The 17,942-nt window shown below is 41.2% G+C and overlaps 1 pseudogene; it reads left to right on the top strand.

Moving 5' to 3' along the window:
* The window catches only part of LOC133785402 (uncharacterized), a 75,154-nt pseudogene extending 58,126 nt beyond the window's left edge, over nucleotides 1-17,028 (top strand).
* Nucleotides 17,029-17,942: the final 914 nt, after the last annotated feature.

The raw sequence follows: 17,942 nt of genomic DNA, 5'->3' as shown, positions 1-17,942 counted from the left end.
GATTCTGAAGATGAAGATGATCTTGCTGACAAGCCACCATTGGAAGATGCTTCTATAGATTGATACGAACCACACCAACATTGTGATGAAACCCGACACCAAATATGGAACAGCCACCAAGAACATACGAGATTGGAATGGAACTGCGACCCAATGCTTAGCCAAGCACGAACCTTGGTATGAGGAAGACGCCACAAACGGGGATGGAATCCGTTTGATAAGTCAGGATGAACGCCACAAGGAATCTCCTTGATAAGTTCAAAAGTTTCTTCAAGAACTTAAGAAGAAATAAACTCACAATTTCATTCAACATAATCTGCCTTTTCACATTGTTTTGGCAGTCCTTATAAGGACGAAAATTACATGAAAACAAGACCCTTGGTCTTCCTAATGAAACCGAAAAATTAAGGACAGCCCCTTTGTCTTCCTAATGAAAACCGAAATTAAAGACAAGCCTTTTGTCTTCCTCATGAAAACCGAAAATTAAAGACAAAAGGACTATTGGACTCACACAAGTCAAATGTTTGACTTATCACAAAATAAACAAAGACTAAAAAACGTGACTAAAAATAAAAAGACTCATTAAGCTCCTAAACTCAGTCAACTTTGATGAGTAAGACAAGTCTTTGTTCTCCTTCAATGTTGACCACGATCTCCTCTTGTTTTAGGACTTTGTGGACTAGGCTGTTAAGTTCTTCCTTAAATCTCTTGGCTCGTGCCCTCGTCACTGGACCAACTGGAACTTGACTTGATACTTGGGTCTTGGTGTCCTCATCATAGATGATGAAGAGTATGGGCCAGAATCTGGTGAGATGCTTGCACTAGTCACACGACGAGCCTTAAATTTGCAAGCAAAAGAAGAGGAAGAAGAGGTGCAGCGGGAGAACATCTTTCACACTCGTTGTCATGTGAAAACCAAGGTATGTAGTGTGATTATTGATGGAGGTAGTTGTACTAACGTTGCTAGTTCTTCCATGGTTGAGAAGCTGGGGCTCCCAATGCTTAAACATCCTCGTCCATACAAGTTGCAGTGGTTGAATGATAGTGGTGAAGTGAGGGTTACAAAACAGGTTCTGGTATCATTTCGAATTGGCAAATATGAGGATGAGGTATTGTGCGATGTGGTTCCAATGCAAGTTGGACACCTCCTTCTAGGAAGGCCTTGGCTATTTGATCGGCGAGTCCAACATGATGGCTTCACCAACAAGTACTCATTCACGTTCCGTCAACGAACTATCACTCTAGCTCCATTGATGCCAAAGCAAGTATATGAAGACCAAGTGAGGTTGCAAAAATTGAGTGATAAAAAAAAATTGAGTGAGCAAAAGAAGGAGAGTGAAAAGATGAATGAGAGTGAGAAAAAAGAGAGACAAAGAGAGAAAATGGTCGAATCAAGTGAGATAGAAAAGAAAGAGAAGAGTTCGATCAATGAGGGAAAATTAGAGAGAAAACAAAATAATTTTTATGCAAAAAAAAGTGAGGTTAAGCTCATGTACAAGGAGGCTCTTTTAAACACTAACCAACTTGATGCTAACAAGGGTCGTCACAAGCAGGTTTTTGATCCCGGTGATTGGGTATGGTTACACATGAGGAAAGAGCGATTCCCAGCACAAAGACGTTCCAAATTGCTACCTCGAGGAGATGGGTCGTTTCAAGTGCTAGAAAGGATCAATGACAATGCCTACAAACTCGATTTACCAGGTGAGTATACTGTTAGTGCTACTTTTAATGTTTCTGATTTGAGTCCTTTTGATGCAGGTGACGATTTGAGGTCAAATCTTTCTCAAGAGGGGGGAATGAAAAGTCAAACACTTGACTTGTGTGAGTCCAATAGTCTTTTTTTTGTGATTGTTAGGGTTTTCATTAGGAAGACAAAGGGCTTGTCTTTGATGTAATTTTTGGTTTTCATTAGGAAGACAAAGGGGCTTGTCTTTGATGTAATTTTCGGCTATATTAGGCCTTGTAAACATTTGGGGAAAGGTCAGATTATGATGAAATGAAATTTGTGAGTTTTTCTTCTTGAGTTCTTGAAGAAACTATTAGAACTTATCAAGGGGTTCCTTGTGGCGTTCAACCTGACTTATCAAACGGATTCCCATCCCCGTTTGTGGCGTCTTCCTCATACCAAGGTTCTTGCTTGGCTAAGCATTGGGTCGCGGTTCTTCATTCCCATTTCGTGTGTTCTTAGTGGCTGCCATATTTGGTGTCGGGTTTCACCACAATCGTTGGTGTGGTTCGTATCACCATCTGTTCACAATCTCTGCTGGCTGTACAACTTGTAACGACCCAAAATTACTAATAGGGCTTAAGGCCTTGATTAGTGTGCCGGGAGGGTATAACTGGATTATATGTGACTTGAATGATTAAAAGAATGCTTATATGATTATTTGGATATCTATGATGATTGACTATGTGTATTAGTATGCATGTAGGCCCTGATTAGGTTAGAAGGGCATATTCGTAATTTTGGCCCATTGATGGCATAAATGTAAATATCTGTGATAAATTGTTGAGACCACATTATTATGTGGATATATTTGTAGCTTGTGACTCGAGGCGATCCTAGTGAGCGGTTTAGCGAAAAAGTCATGGCGGAGATTTATACTCGGCTCGGGGTGAGTCTAGGGGTATTTTTGGGAATTTATAAAATATATATTGGAGATTATTTGATATTGAGGAATATAATTGGTGATTAGTTAGGTGTCGGAATGTAAGCGGTAAATATTAGAGACAATCGAGGAATTAGCGGGAATTGGGAGTAATGACCAAAATGCCCTTAGAATGATTTAAAGGCTTAGGATTTATGGGAGGGCAAATTGGTCATTTGGTGTAAAATCAGAGATAAGTGTTATAATGCTTTATGCCTTAGGGGAATATGTAGAAAGCTTTAGAAGTCTGAAGAAAAGAAAAAAAGAAGGAAAAAGGAAAGAAGGAAAAGTAGAAGTCTCTCTTCTCTCTCTCTCGGTTTGGGATTTCTTCTCCATTTCTTGGGGCCTTTTGGAGTTGTGGTTCAGAGGAGGGCTAGGTCAAAGCTTAGCAATTGGGTTCTTGATAATGCTTGAGGAATAGCAGGAGTTATTCAGTCCAATTGAGGTAAGTTCTCAAGGTTTTCTTCAGTTTTGGTTTTGGTGTTAAACTGGATTTCTGAACAGGGTTTTGATGGGAATTCTAGTGAATTAAGGCTGAGGTTTTGAGGAGGGAAAGCTAAGGAAGTGTGGAGGATAGCCTAAGGTCGAATTTCTCTATTGAAGGGAAGAAATTATGAACTTAGTCACTTAAATACTGAAGTTTCTGTTGTTTTCCTGTTGATTTTTTGAGTTTCAAGATCAGTCATGGCTCTTTCTTGGTTTGATGATGCATGTGATTGATTTTCATATAGTTGGGTCTTATGGGATGTGTTATAGATGTTGGTAGGCTTGCTTTGGGATATGGTTGAGGTTTGGAAGGATTTTAGAGGGTTTTGGCTCGAGGAAGTTCAAAGGGGAAAAACCTGGGTGTTGTCTGGCTGTGACTAGCGCTGTAGCGCTAGCCTTAGGGCACTACAGCGCTAGGATTGGGTGCTTGGGGCGTTTTGGGCTATGTTTGTAGCTATATAGCGCCCTCTTTATGGCGCTGTAGCGCTACCCTGTTTCCAGAAGAGGGTTTTTGGGATATTTCTTAGGGTTTTTGCCTGGGGGCTCGGGGTTTGATTCCACCACCCTGCTTCCCGAGGGCTCGGGATTGGCCCCGAGGCTAGGTTTTGGAATTGAAGTTTGGTATGGTTCTAAATTGTGACCGTGACTAGGTGTATGCTAGGGCTCGGACGAGATCGTGCTTACGGGTTGAATTGAACAAAGGTATCGTAATCTAAATGTAAGAAACTGCACCCGGTTATGTGTTAATGATGGGACTGAGAGCTCCCTATACATGAATTGTGTCATAGATGGATGCCATGGGACATGTGATAAACGACCTAAGAGTATCGGAATCAATATTTGCGCACAGGGCACGGCTCGGCCACTTGTAGCTAAGGACAGCTTAATATTCACTGAGCTCGGTTTAAGCGGGCCAGAGTCAGTGGGGTAAATAGGGGGTGCGGCCTCAGGGCGTCGAAGTTGTTTATTATGTGAATTGTTTATAAATGTTTAACTATGAGTTTGGTATGCTGAATATCTAATTATATGAAGACTATGGATTGTTGAGTATATGGTTATGCATTATGAGTTGCTTGATTGTTGTTTTGCAAATTGATTGCTTAATGATTATGCTTTGTTATCTGGTTTCTTGCTGGGCCTTGGCTCACAGGTGCTACATGGTGGAGGTAAAGGCAAGGGCAAGGTGGACTAGTCCTGTGATGGAGAGAGCTTTGGGGCTGAATGTACATAGCCAGCTGATCGGCTGCCACTGCCGAGGAGTAGTACAGGACAGGAAAAGCCTAGAGTGGCTAGTAGCTGTACTTTTATCCTGAAATTTTTGTAAACTGTCTTTTAAATGATATTTCTAATGGGATCCCATGTTCAAAGTGTTTGATTGTAAGAAGTGTAACTTTTGTGACCGAATTCTTTTAACCTTAGTTCAATTATAGTTTTAGTAACACGTTTCTAAGTAAATGACTTGATTAGCAAGTCTTGCACCTTTATAAACACACAGTGTAACGGTCTTGGCTATACAGGGCGTTACAACTCAAGGTTTGGTAATTGTGCATACGTGTTTATATGCTTAAATGATTAGAATGGAATATGACTTGATATTTGCTTGATTAATAGGGAGCATGAGATACTGATAGGGCCTGGCCCTTGACTATTATGTGATGATATTAAGGCGTGCTTATTAGCATTGCTATGCATGTGAATGAATATATGGATGAATACTTGGATAAACTGTTATTCTTGATTATTTGTGAATGTTTGAGTTCTAATGGTGGATCATGAAAGGATTATTACCCTGTCATCATAGTCTGACCACTGAGTCTTTGATTGCAGATTAATTTGGATAACTATGCGTCTAAGAAAATCTACGCGACTAGCCGGACCAAGTCTGAGACTAGAGATAATGACTAGGGCCAAACCCCTTCGCCAGTCCCTGAGAACTGGCAGCAACTTATGGCAGATATGCAAGCACGGCTACAGAGCCAGGATCAGCAGATCCGCATTCTGCGACAGTTGGCCCATCAGGGAGTGCTGCCCCTATTGTGCCACCTGCAGTGGTACCAATTGTACAGCTAGTAGAGGTTGGGAATAGATGGGAGTTGTTGTATAAGCGGTTCAGAAAGCAGCAGCCCCAATCTTTGAGGGAGGACCTAATCCACTGAAGGCCGAACAGTGGATGACCATGAATACTGCTAGGATTTCATGAGGGTAGAAGGACATGACAGAATGGCCTGTGCCACATATATGCTTAGAGAGGATGCTTGTATCTGGTGGGAAGTGACATCACAGACCAGAGATGTTACTACACTGAGTTTGGAAGGATTCAAGGACCTATTCAGTCAGGAATACTATAATGTTTCCATCAGGGCAGCGAATGTTTGGGTTCGTGGGGCTGGTTCAGGGTAGCATGACAGTTACAGAATATACCCTGAAGTTTGACAGACTTGCGAAGTTCGCACCAGATCTTGTGCCTACTGATGCAGCTAGGCAGGACAGATTTATCAGAGGGCTTAATGCTATGATATCCCGTGATGAGGACACCAAGACTAAAAATCCAAGTCAAGTTCCAGTTGATCCAAGTCAAGAGGGGAGGAATGATGAGGACACCAGTTTAGGAGCTTGATCAATATTTAGCTTCCTGTAATGAGTCTTTTTATTTTTAATCACGTTTTTTATTTAGTCTTTGTTTTGTGATAAGTCAAACATTTGACTTGTGTGAGTCCAATAGTCCTTTTGTCTTTAATTTTCGGTTTTTATTAGGAAGGCAAAGGGTTGTCTTTAAATTTCAGTTTTCATTAGGAAGACAAAGGGTTGTCTTTATTTTTCGGTTTCATTAGGAAGACAAAAGGCTTGTCTTTAATATTTCGGTTTTTAGGAAGACAAAGGGGCTTGTATTTATGTAATTTTCGGCTATATAAGGCCTTGAAAACATTTGGAAAAATCAGATTATGTTGAATGAAAATTTGTGAGTTTTTCTTCTTGAGTTCTTGAAGAGACTATCCGAACTTATCAAGGGTATCCCTTGTGGCGTTCAATCCGACTTATCAAACGGATTCCCATCCCCGTTTGTGGCGTCTTCCTCATACCAAGGTTCGTGCTTTGCTAAGCATTGGGTCGCGGTTCTTCATTCCATTTCGTGTGCTCTTGGTGGCTGTTCCATATTTGGTGTCGGGTTTCGTCACACTTGTTGGCGTGGTTCGTATCAGTTGGTATCAGAGATTAGGATCATCCGGTTTGGCCTATCCTTTTTCATTTTTTTTCTATTCAGTTCGTGTTATTATATTAGGATTTCTTGAAAAAAAAAAAAAATCTATCTATTCGTGTTCTTGATTTTCTTACTTCTAAAAATCTGAAACCATTATAGTTAATCTCTTTATTCCAGATTGTTTCTTTGTTCAAATCGTGTTCTTATTTCCTAGTTCCCATTATTTCTTTGTGAAATCCCTTGAAATCTGAAACTAGTCTACACAAAGTTTCAATTCCTTTGTAATCCCCTATTTTGTTTTCTTTTCATTTCTGAAATCATGAATTAGGGTTCTTAACGTGAATTAGGGCTTTGAGTTTTATCTTGTTCTACTTGTGGAATCTGACTTTGCATTAGTTTTCTCTAGTTCTTATTCTGAAATCCGAATTTTCATTGAGTTTCTCTTGCTTTGCTTTTGAAATCCGAATTTTACCTTGGGTTTCTCTTGTTCTTATTGTAAAATCTGAAATTGGGTTTGAGATTTCTCTTGTTCTTATTGTGAAATCTGAATTGGGATTGAGTTTTTTTTTTCTTGTTCTTATTGTGCAATCCAAATTGAGATTGAGTTCCCTTGTTCTTATTGTGAAATCTGAATTAGGATTGAGTTTTCTCTTGTTCTTGTAGTGAAATCTGAATTGAGATTGGGTTTTATCTTGTTCTTTTGGTGAAATCTGAGTTGGGATTGAGTTTCACTTATTCTTATTGTTAAATCCGAAAGTGGGTTGGGTTGTCTCTTTTCTTTTTGTGAAATCCGAATCTGCATTATTTCTCTTTTCTTTTTGAGTCTCCATTGTTTCTCTTGTGAAAAACCGATTCATTTTGTTTTTGAATTGTTCCTTGTATCTGCATTTGAGAAAAAAAAAATAGAAAGACAGAAAGAAAGAAGAAAAAAAATTCAAAGGGATCCAAACCCTTCTTAAAATTTTTTGTTCTATTCTTGTTCCCCATAGTCTAGAGTCCCTTTTGCCAAAACCCCACACAAGTGTTCCAAAAATCATCATTTTTTTCGTCATTTTCACCAGTTTTCGTCGACGTTCGTTTGGTTTGTTTGGTTGGATTCGCTGCTTGAATACTCCATATTACAGTTGGATTAGTTTTGAAAGAACTTAAAGAAGAATACGAGTGGAAAAAGGCAGAGGTGTGAGCTTATTTGAGGGTAAAAGCCATCAAAGTTGAGTGAAACACGAGTGGACTTGAGTGACATTTTTTTTTGAGTGAAACACGAGGGGATTTGAGTGAAAATACTATTTGAGCGAAACACGTGAGGGAGTGTGGTGAGGTCTTTTCTCCATATTATTCTAACCTTATTTTGCAGATTTCCATCATAGCACAAAATCCAGAGAAAAATGCAAGCAATCATATTCCACCACTTGAAGTTCCGAATCTGCAAATGCAAGCACTAATTGGGGAGATGGGAAGGATGATGAGAGCGGAGTGTGAGCAAATACATGAGAGGTTGGATAGGGTAGAAGAAGGAACACAATGGAGGCCACGGAGGAATAGGGTGTACCAAAGGGAGGATGAGAATGAAGGGGATTTGGAAGGGGTAATTTCTGATGATGAGTTTGATAGGATGTCGGCGGGTAACCATAGGAGGTATGGTCGGGATAGAGAAGCTAGGAACCAGGTAGATAATTATTTGGGAAATATCAAAATGAGAATTCCAGCATTTCAGGGGAAGAGTGATCCTGAAGCATACCTTGAGTGGGAGAAGAAGATGGAGCTAGTTTTTGATTGTCACAACTACTCCGACATGAAGAAGGTAAAACTTGCTGCCATTGAGTTTACTGATTATGCTATTGTTTGGTGGGATCAGTTGTGCATCAACAGGAGGCGAAGTGGAGATCGTCCTATTGACACATGGGAGGCAATGAAGAGGGTGATGAGGCGACGGTTTGTACCATCTCATTATTATCGAGATCTATACCTTAAGTTGCAGGGTCTTCGTCAAGGTTCCAAGAGTGTTGATGAGTATTACAAGGAGATGGAGATGGCTATGATTAGAGCAAATGTGGAAGAGGATCGGGAGGCAACAATGGCAAGGTTTTTGAATGGGTTGAACCGAGAGATTGCTATTCCAATTGAGCTACACCATTATGTGGAATTGGAAGATTTGGTGCATATGGCAATCAAAGTTGAGAGGCAGCTCAAGAGGGGTAGTACAAGTTCAAAGCCAAGACCGAGCCCACAAAATTCAAGTGCAACACCTTGGCGGTCGAACTATCCAAAGAAGGAAGAAGACCAACCTACTTCATCCTTTACACCAAAACCAACCACGACCCCTCAAGGTAACACAGCCCCTACTTCGTCCCATTCTAGTGAGATAAAGTGTTTCAAATGTCAGGGGCGAGGACACATAGCTAGCCAATGTCCAAACAAGAGAGTTATGGTGATTCGAGAAAGTGGCGAGCTCGATTCTGAAGATGAAGGTGATCTTGCTGACATGCCACCATTGGAAGATGCTTCTATCGATGATGAAGAGTATGGGCCAGAATCTGGTGAGATGCTTGCACTAGTCACACGACGAGCCTTGAATTTGCAAGCAAAAGAAGAGGAAGAAGAGGTGCAGCGGGCGAACATCTTTCACACTCGTTGTCATGTGAAAGACAAGGTATGTAGTGTGATTATTGATGGAGGTAGTTGTACTAATGTTGCTAGTTCTTCCATGGTTGAGAAGCTGGGGCTCCCAACGCTTAAACATCCTTGTCCATACAAGTTGCAGTGGTTGAATGATAGTGGTGAAGTGAGGGTTACAAAACAGGTGCTGGTATCATTTCGAATTGGCAAGTATGGGGATGAGGTATTGTGCGATGTGGTTCCCATGCAAGCTGGACACCTCCTTCTAGGAAGGCCTTGGCTATTTGATCGACGAGTCCAGCATGATGGCTTCACCAACAAGTACTCATTCACGTTCCGTCAACGAACAATCTCTCTAGCTCCATTGACGCCAAAGCAAGTATATGAAGACCAAGTGAGGTTGCAAAAATTGAGTGAGCAAAAGAAGGAGAGTGAAAATATGAATGAGAGTGAGAAAAAAGAGAGACAAAGAGAGAAAAGGGTCGAATCAAGTGAGAGAGAAAAGAAAGAGAAGAGTTCGATCAATGAGGGAAAATTAGACAGAAAACAGAATAATTTTTATGCAAAAAAAAGTGAGGTTAAGGAGGCTCTTTTAAACACTAACCAACTTGATGCTCACAAAGGTCGTCACAAGCAGGTTTTTGACCCCGGTGACAAAGACGTTCCAAATTGCTACCTCGAGGAGATGGGCCGTTTCAAGTGCTAGAAAGGATCAATGACAATGCCTACAGACTCGATTTACCAGGTGAGTATACTGTTAGTGCTACTTTTAATGTTTCTGATTTGAGTCCTTTTGATGCAGGTGACGATTTGAGGTCAAATCTTTCTCAAGAGGGGGGGAATGATGAGGACACCAAAAATAAAAATCCAAGTCAAGTTCCAGTTGATCCAAGTCAAGAGGGGAGGAATGATGAGGACACCAGTTTAGGAGCTTGATCAATATTTAGCTTCCTGTAATGAGTCTTTTTATTTTTAATCACGTTTTTTATTTAGTCTTTGTTTTGTGATAAGTCAAACATTTGACTTGTGTGAGTCCAATAGTCCTTTTGTCTTTAATTTTTGGTTTTTATTAGGAAGGCAAAGGGTTGTCTTTAAATTTCAGTTTTCATTAGGAAGACAAAGGGTTGTCTTTATTTTTCGGTTTCATTAGGAAGACAAAAGGCTTGTCTTTAATATTTCGGTTTTTAGGAAGACAAAGGGGCTTGTATTTATGTAATTTTCGGCTATATAAGGCCTTGAAAACATTTGGAAAAATCAGATTATGTTGAATGAAAATTTGTGAGTTTTTCTTCTTGAGTTCTTGAAGAGACTATCCGAACTTATCAAGGGTATCCCTTGTGGCGTTCAATCCGACTTATCAAACGGATTCCCATCCCCGTTTGTGGCGTCTTCCTCATACCAAGGTTCGTGCTTTGCTAAGCATTGGGTCGCGGTTCTTCATTCCATTTCGTGTGCTCTTGGTGGCTGTTCCATATTTGGTGTCGGGTTTCGTCACACTTGTTGGCGTGGTTCGTATCATCCCGAGATGTGAGGATTACAACAGTTCCTGGGGGAACAACTTATGCCCAGGTTGTCGAGAAGGCTCTTACCGCTAAGGAAGCGGAGAATAAGATCTGGAGGGCCGCAGGGCGGTGCCTCCATATTTTGGGTCTGGTAAGGGCGAAGGCCCCAGCGATCTGAAGAGAAAGACCCCTGATGCTTCGACCACTCCTGGTCCTGATAGGAGAGGTCGGGGTACTCAAGGTGGCCGTCAAGGAGGCGGTGATACATGGAGGACTATCCTGAGTGCACGAGGTGCAGAAAACGCCATTCGGGCGAGTGTCAGGCTAGGGCCTGTTATGTGTGCGGGGTGGTGGGACTCCTCAAGAAAGACTACCCGACAACGAAAAAAGGATATGAAGTGAAGGTGGACAGCTTGACTCCGGCTCGAGTGTTCACCCTGACGCAGGCGGAGGTTGAGGCTAGTCCCTCAGTAGTGACAGGTCAGATTTCTAGCGCTAGCTCTCCTTTTACTATATTGATTGACTCTGGTGCTACATTCGTTTGTTTCTAGTAAGGTAATTGATAGACTGTGTAGACCTAGTGAGTATTATACTTCGGGGTTTGGGACTAGTTTGCCTACATGAGAACTGGTAGATTCTAGGAGATGGATTAGAGCACTGCCAGTGATGGTTGATGGTAGGGAAATGTCAGTGGACTTGATTGAGTTGGGTATAAAGGACTTTGATATGATTTAAGGCATGGATTGGCTGGTTAGATACGAAGCTACTATTGACTGCAGAAAGAAGATGGTGACCTTTGAGCCAGAAGGCGAGGATCCCTTTGTCTTTGTGGGAGCGGTGCATGGACCCTGCGTACCCATGATATCAACGCTGAGAGCTAGAGATCTGTTATAGGGAGGATGTATAGGTTTTCTGGCTAGTGTGGTAGATACCACAAGGGTTTTGCCAACAAGACCGGAGGAGACCAGATTGGTTTGCGAGTTCTTGGATGTGTTTCCTGAGGATTATGAGTTTCTGGTCATGTTGTTTGGTTTGACCAGTGCTCCAGTAGCCTTTATGGATCTAATGAACAGGGTATTCAAGGATTTTCTGGATCAGTTCGTTATTGTCTTCATCGACGACATCTTAGTGTACTCTAATTCAGAGGCAGAGCACAAGTTTCATCTTCGACAGGTTTTGCAGAGATTGACGAAGCATCAGTTGTACGCCAAGTTTAAGAAATGTGAGTTTTGGTTACCAGAAGTGACATTCCTTTGACATATTGTTGGTGCAAATGAGATTAAGGTGGATCCATCCAAGGTGGAGGCAGTTAGGGATTGGCCGAGGCCAAGGAACACCTCGGAGGTGCGAAGTTTTCTTGGTCTAGCAGATTACTATAGACGGTTTAGGGAAGGCTTCTTGAAGATAGCGGCACCGATGGCAGAATTGACACGGAAGAATTTGAAGTTCATCTGGTCAGACAAGTGTGAGAACAATTTCCAAGAGTTGAAGAGACGACACTTGTGCTGAGTCTTCTTTCGGAGGAAGGGAAGTTTGTTGTCTACTTTGATGCGTCAAGGTTGGGTTTAGGCTGTGTGTTGATGTAGAACGAGAAAGTCATTGCTTATGCATCACGGTAGCTGAAGGAGTATGAGCAGCGGTATCCTACCCATGATTTGGAGTTAGTAGTGGTGGTATTCGCACTGAAGGTGATGAGGACACCAAGACTAAAGATCCAAGTCAAGTTCCAGTTGGTCCGGTGACGAGGGCGCGAGCCAAGAGATTCAAAGATGAACTTAACAACCTAGTCCACAGAGTCCTAAAAACAGGAGGAGACCGTGGTCAACACTGAAGGAGAACAAAGACTTGTACTGCTCATCAAAGTAGACTCAATTTAGGAGATTGATCAATATTTAGCTTCTTGTAATGAGTCTTATTGGATTTTGGCATCTTGTATTTTTATTTTAATCAATCACTTAATCACGTTTTATTTAGTCTTTGTTTTTTTTGTGAAAGTCAAACATTTGACTTGTGAGAGTCCAAGAGTCTTTCTATTTGTGATTGTTAGGGTTTTCATTAGGAAGACAAAGGGGCTTTTCTTTCATGTAATTTCGGCCATATTAGGGCTTGTAAACATTTGGGAAATTCAGATTTTGATGAAATGGAAATTGAGAGGTTTTCTTCTTGAGTTCTTGAAGAGACTATTCGAACTTATCAAGGGTATTCCTTGTGGCGTTCGATCTGACTTATCAAATGGATTCCCATCACCGTTTGTGGCGTCTTCCTCATACCAAGGTTCGTGCTTGGCTAAGCATTGGGTCACGGGTCATCATTCCAGATTCGTGTGTTCTTGGTGGCTGCCATATTTGGTGTCGGGTTTCACCACAATCATTGGTGTGGTTCGTATCAGAAGGTTTGGCAGCGTTATTATGGGGAGAAGTGCGAGATATACACCGATCACAAGAGTCTAAAGTATTTCTTCACCCAGAAGGACCTGAACATGAGGCAGAGACGTTGGATGGAGTTGGTAAAAGACTATGATTGTCATATTCATTACCATCAAGGGAAATCCAATGTAGTGGAGGATGCATTGAGCCGGAGAGGCCCAGGTCAGTTATATAGTTCCACCCAGATCTCGAGAGAGTTTGCTTATGAGATGGTCAGAGCGGGGATAGAATTGGTGGTGGGTCGATTAGCCAATATTACTCTGTAGTCGACCCTGCTAGAGCGGATTAAAGAAGGTCAATTGGCAGACGCTCAGTTACAGGAGGTTAGGGAGAATGTCTTAGCGGGAGTAATTAAGGACTATTCTATTTCTAAGGTTGGTTTGCTTCAATATCAGGGACGGATTTGTGTTCCAACTAATGAGAGGATCAGACAAGAGATATTGGATGAGTCACATACGACGCCGTACTCACTTCATCCAAGTACCACGAAGATGTACTAGGATCTACGGACATTATATTGGTGGCCCGGGATGAAAAAGGATGTGGTGGAGTACGTAGCTAGATGTTTAACCTGTCAGCAGGTGAAGGCTGAGCATCAGCGACAAGCAGGGTTGTTTCAGCCTTTGGGTATTCCCGAGTGGAAATGGGAGGATATTATGATGGATTTTGTGGGAGGTTTACCCAGAACAATAGGGCTTCATGACTCGGTGTGGGTGATAGTGGACATATACACCAAGTCAACCAATTTTCTTCAAGTGAGGTCGACATATACTTCGAATCAGTATGCAAAGTTGTATGTGAGTGAGATCGTACGTCTCCATGGGGTTCCTAAGTCTATAATGTCAGACCAGGATCCTATCTTTACCTCCAAGTTTTGGGGTAGTTTGCAGAAGGCTATGGGAACTCAGTTGAAGTTCAGCACAACCTTCCATCCTCAGACTGATGGACAGTCTGAGAGGATGATTCAGGTATTGGAGGATTTTCTTCGAGCATGTGTGATTGACTTCAAGGGATCTTGGAGTAAGTATCTTCCGTTGATTGAGTTTTCATACAACAATAGTTACCAATCAACGATTGGAGTGGCTCCCTACGAGATGTTATATGGGAGGAAATGTAGATCACCCATTCATTGGGATGAGACAGGTGAGAGGAAGTATTTGGGGCCGGATATGGTTCAGAAGACAAATGAAGCTATAAAGAAGATCCGAGCTAAGATGCTCGCCTCATAGAGCAGACAGAAGAGCTACGCTGATCCCAAGCGTAGGGACGTGGAGTTCTAGGTTGGGGACCACGTGTTTCTTCGAGTTTCACTACTGCGAGGAGTGAGGAGATTTGGAAAGAAGGGCATCGGTCAGGTGGCTTACAGGTTAGCTTTGCCACCGTCGTTGTTGGGAGTTCATGACGTATTTCAAGTCTCTATGCTTCGGAAGTACGTCTCAGATATGACACATGTATTGAGGTATGAAGACTTGGAATTGCAGACAGATTTAGCGTATGACGAGCAACCGGTTCAGATTTTGGATGGAAGGATAAAGTACTATGGAATAAGACGATTCCTCTTGTTAGAGTGTTGTGGAGGAGTAGTAATGTCAAGGAGGCGACCTGGGAGCTTGAGTCAGCGATGCAGGATCAGTATCCCAAATTATTCAGGTAAATTTCGAGGACGAAATTCTCATTAGGAAGGGATAGTTGTAACGACGCAAAATTACTAATAGGGCTTAAGATTAGTATGCCGGGAGGGCATAACTGGATTATATGTTACTTGAATGATTAAAAGCATGTTTATATGATTATTTGGATATCTATAATGCATGACTATGTGTATTAGTATGCATGTAGGCCAGGAGGGCATAGCTGATCATACATGTGGGAATGGAGCTGGATTTACACTAGACCCTTTGTCACTTCCTAATGGCCCAATTACAAGACTTAGAGCCAAGCGTTTCAAGGAAGCACTAAATGGGCTAATCCAAGAGAATTGGGCTGATTCTAAAAAGACCAATATGGACTCAAATAATAATCAAGGCTTAGTCCATGTCATCAAAGCAAGTGAAGAGGCTAATTAACATCCAAAAACGTAATCAGCATGGTTTAGTCATTAAAGGGCATGAATTTGATGAGTTTCAAGGATATTAAATAGGGGAATGCAAATGGCCTTGGCTGGTTAAGTTAATGCATTAAATTTAGTCATTTAAGTTATTTTTGGCAGCCTTTTGAAGTCCAAAATGCCTAAAAACGTGGGGAGTAATTATTTTTATATTTGTGTTGATTTTAAGGCTGAATTATGACTTTTCCTATTCTTGGAGGATTGTTCCAAGTATATATAGGGGTTTTATGAACATTGTAAGACATTATGTTTTGAGAAATATTATTATTATTGTGAGGTGTGTTCCTCTTCGTTCTTGAAAGAACTCTTGAACTTATCAAGTTAATCTTGTGGCGTTCAAACAACCAAACTTATCACCTTGATCCTTGAGATATTCTTAGGTTTCCTGGGGTGGCGTTTTCTATCCGTTGTAGTCTTGGTTTTCATCTAATTAGGTGACGGGTCAAGGCTCAACAAATCTTGTCTACACGATCTTGGGGTTCCAAACCATCATTGTTATCGGGTTTCATCACAATTGTTGGTGAGGTTCATATCATTTGGTATCAGAGATTTGGTTCTAAGGCAAGTTTGACTATCTTTTATTTTCTTTTTCATATTTCCCTATCATTTGATATCTGTACTTGAAAAAAAAAGAACAACAACAAAAAAAAAGTACACGATTCCATTAAGAAAAATTTATTCCTTTCAATCTTGTTTCTCACCGTATTCAAGTTCTTGATCTTTGATCTTTTGATGAGTCCTTTTTCCCTTCTTGATTTGTTGATGAGTTTGGTTGCTTCTCCTTTTTGAGTGGTTGCTAGATTATTTTTTATTAGTTTCTTGAAGTTCGATTAAGAACTAAAGAAGACACAAAAGAGTGGAAAAAGGCAAGAGTGTGTGAGACCATAAGAGGGTAAAAGCCATTTAGAGTGAAAACACGAGTGCAAGTGTATCAATTGTTGAGTGAAACACGTGAGGGAGTGTTTGTGAGGATTCTAACTTTTTATTGCAGATTTTAAACATGTCCAATAATCAAGAAGAAGACAAAACCAGAGATTTTTGACAGCCCGCAGGTCCGAAACTCCAAATGCAAGCGTTGTTAGGGGAGATGAGGCGTATGATGAGGGCTTAATTAGAACCTATTCATGAGAGGTTGGACAAGGTAGAAGCAGGAACTCCTAGGGAACAGCAACAAGACATCCCCAATAGGCAACAAAGTGGGCGTGTTCCGTGGCAGAATGTTGAGGAAGAGGCTGAGTCAGAGGTGTTTGATGAGCCATATTTGAACCGGGGCAGGTTTGAGCGTGGGTATGGGAATAGAGAAGCTAGGATGGGTTGGCCTAGGAGGGATAATGATTTAGGAAACATAAAGATTAAAATCCCATCTTTTCAAGGTAAAAATGATCCTGAAGCTTATTTGGAGTGGGAAACTAAAATAGAGACGATGTTTGATTGTCACAACTACTCGGAGATAAAGAAGGTTAAGTTGGCAGTAATTGAATTCACCAATTATGCCATTGTTTGGTGGGATCAATTACTGATTAATACGAGGAGGAATAGAGAGACACCCGTAGACACTTGGGAGGAGATGAAAATTCTTATGAGGAAGCGTTTTGTACCCAGCCACTATTATAGGGGATTGTATCAAAAGTTACAGAGGTTAAATCAAGGTTCCAAGAGTGTGGATGAGTATTACAAGGAGATGGAGGTAGCTATGATCCGGGCTAATGTAGAAGAGGACAGGGAAGCCACCATGGCTAGGTTTTTGCACGGTTTAAATCGAGAGATTGCGGATATAGTTGAGTTGCAGCACTATGTTGAGCTGACGGATATGGTGCATCAAGCCATAAAGGTGGAGGAACAACTCAAACGGAATGGATTGTCTAGGAGGGGACAACCTATGGCTACCACCAGCCTATGGAAGACAGATCCAAAAAAGGACGAGCAGCTACAAAATAATCCAAAATTTGAACCCTCGAATGCCAAGCCAACGACCGCCACTACTTTAGGTAACACTGGTTCTTCTACTTCTAAAACACGTGATATTAAGTGTTTTAAATGTTAGGGGCGGGGACACATAGCTAGCCAGTGTGTAAACAAAAAGGTGATGGTGATTAATGCCCAAGGAGAGCTTGAGTCAGAGAATGAGGAAGAAGTAGATGATGATGCCATGCCACCTGTGGAGGATGCTGTGGTTGGAGATTTATTGGTAGCAAGGATAGTTCTCAATGTGCAGATTAAGGAGGAAGAAAGTAACCAAAGGGAGAACTTATTTCATACTCGGTGCTTTGTAAATAACAAAGTTTGAAGTATCATTATCGATGGAGGGAGTGGTACAAATGTAGCCAGCACTTATTTGGTGGAGAAATTGGCCCTTTGAAACATCCTCACCCTTACCGGCTTCAGTGGCTGAATGATTGTGGCAAAATCAAGGCGACAAGGCAAGTGTTGGTGGCATTATCCATTGGCAAATATGAGGATGAGGTGCTTTGTGATGTGGTTCCTATTCATGCATGCCATTTATTATTGGGGAGACCGTGGCAGTATGATTTGAGGGTTACGCATGATGGATTCACGAATAGGTATTCTTTCACTCTTAAAAGGCAACCTATTACTCTTGTTCCATTAACTCCAAAACAGGTCATGGAGGATCAACTAAAGTTACAAAGATCAAATGAAAAAAATAAAGAAAGGAAGGCTGAAATAGAAAAAAGAAAAGAGTTTAAAAATAAAGAAAGAGAGAAAAATATTGATTAGAGTGAAAAAGAAAGAGAGAGGATTTCAGCCATAGTGAGAGCAAGAGAGGAAAAATTTAGTTATATTGCAAAAAAAAAGTGAGATCAAGAGAGCATTATTTTCACACCAGCCCCTTATTGTACTCATGTACAAGGAGGCTCTTTTTTGTACTAATGATCTCGTTGGTACTTTGCCGAGCGATATTGTTTCTCTTTTGTAGGAGTTTGAAGATGTCCTTCCCGA

This window comes from Humulus lupulus, chromosome 6, assembly GCF_963169125.1.
Source record: "Humulus lupulus chromosome 6, drHumLupu1.1, whole genome shotgun sequence".
NCBI lineage: Eukaryota > Viridiplantae > Streptophyta > Magnoliopsida > Rosales > Cannabaceae > Humulus > Humulus lupulus.
This window is presented reverse-complemented; position numbering and strand designations above follow the sequence as displayed.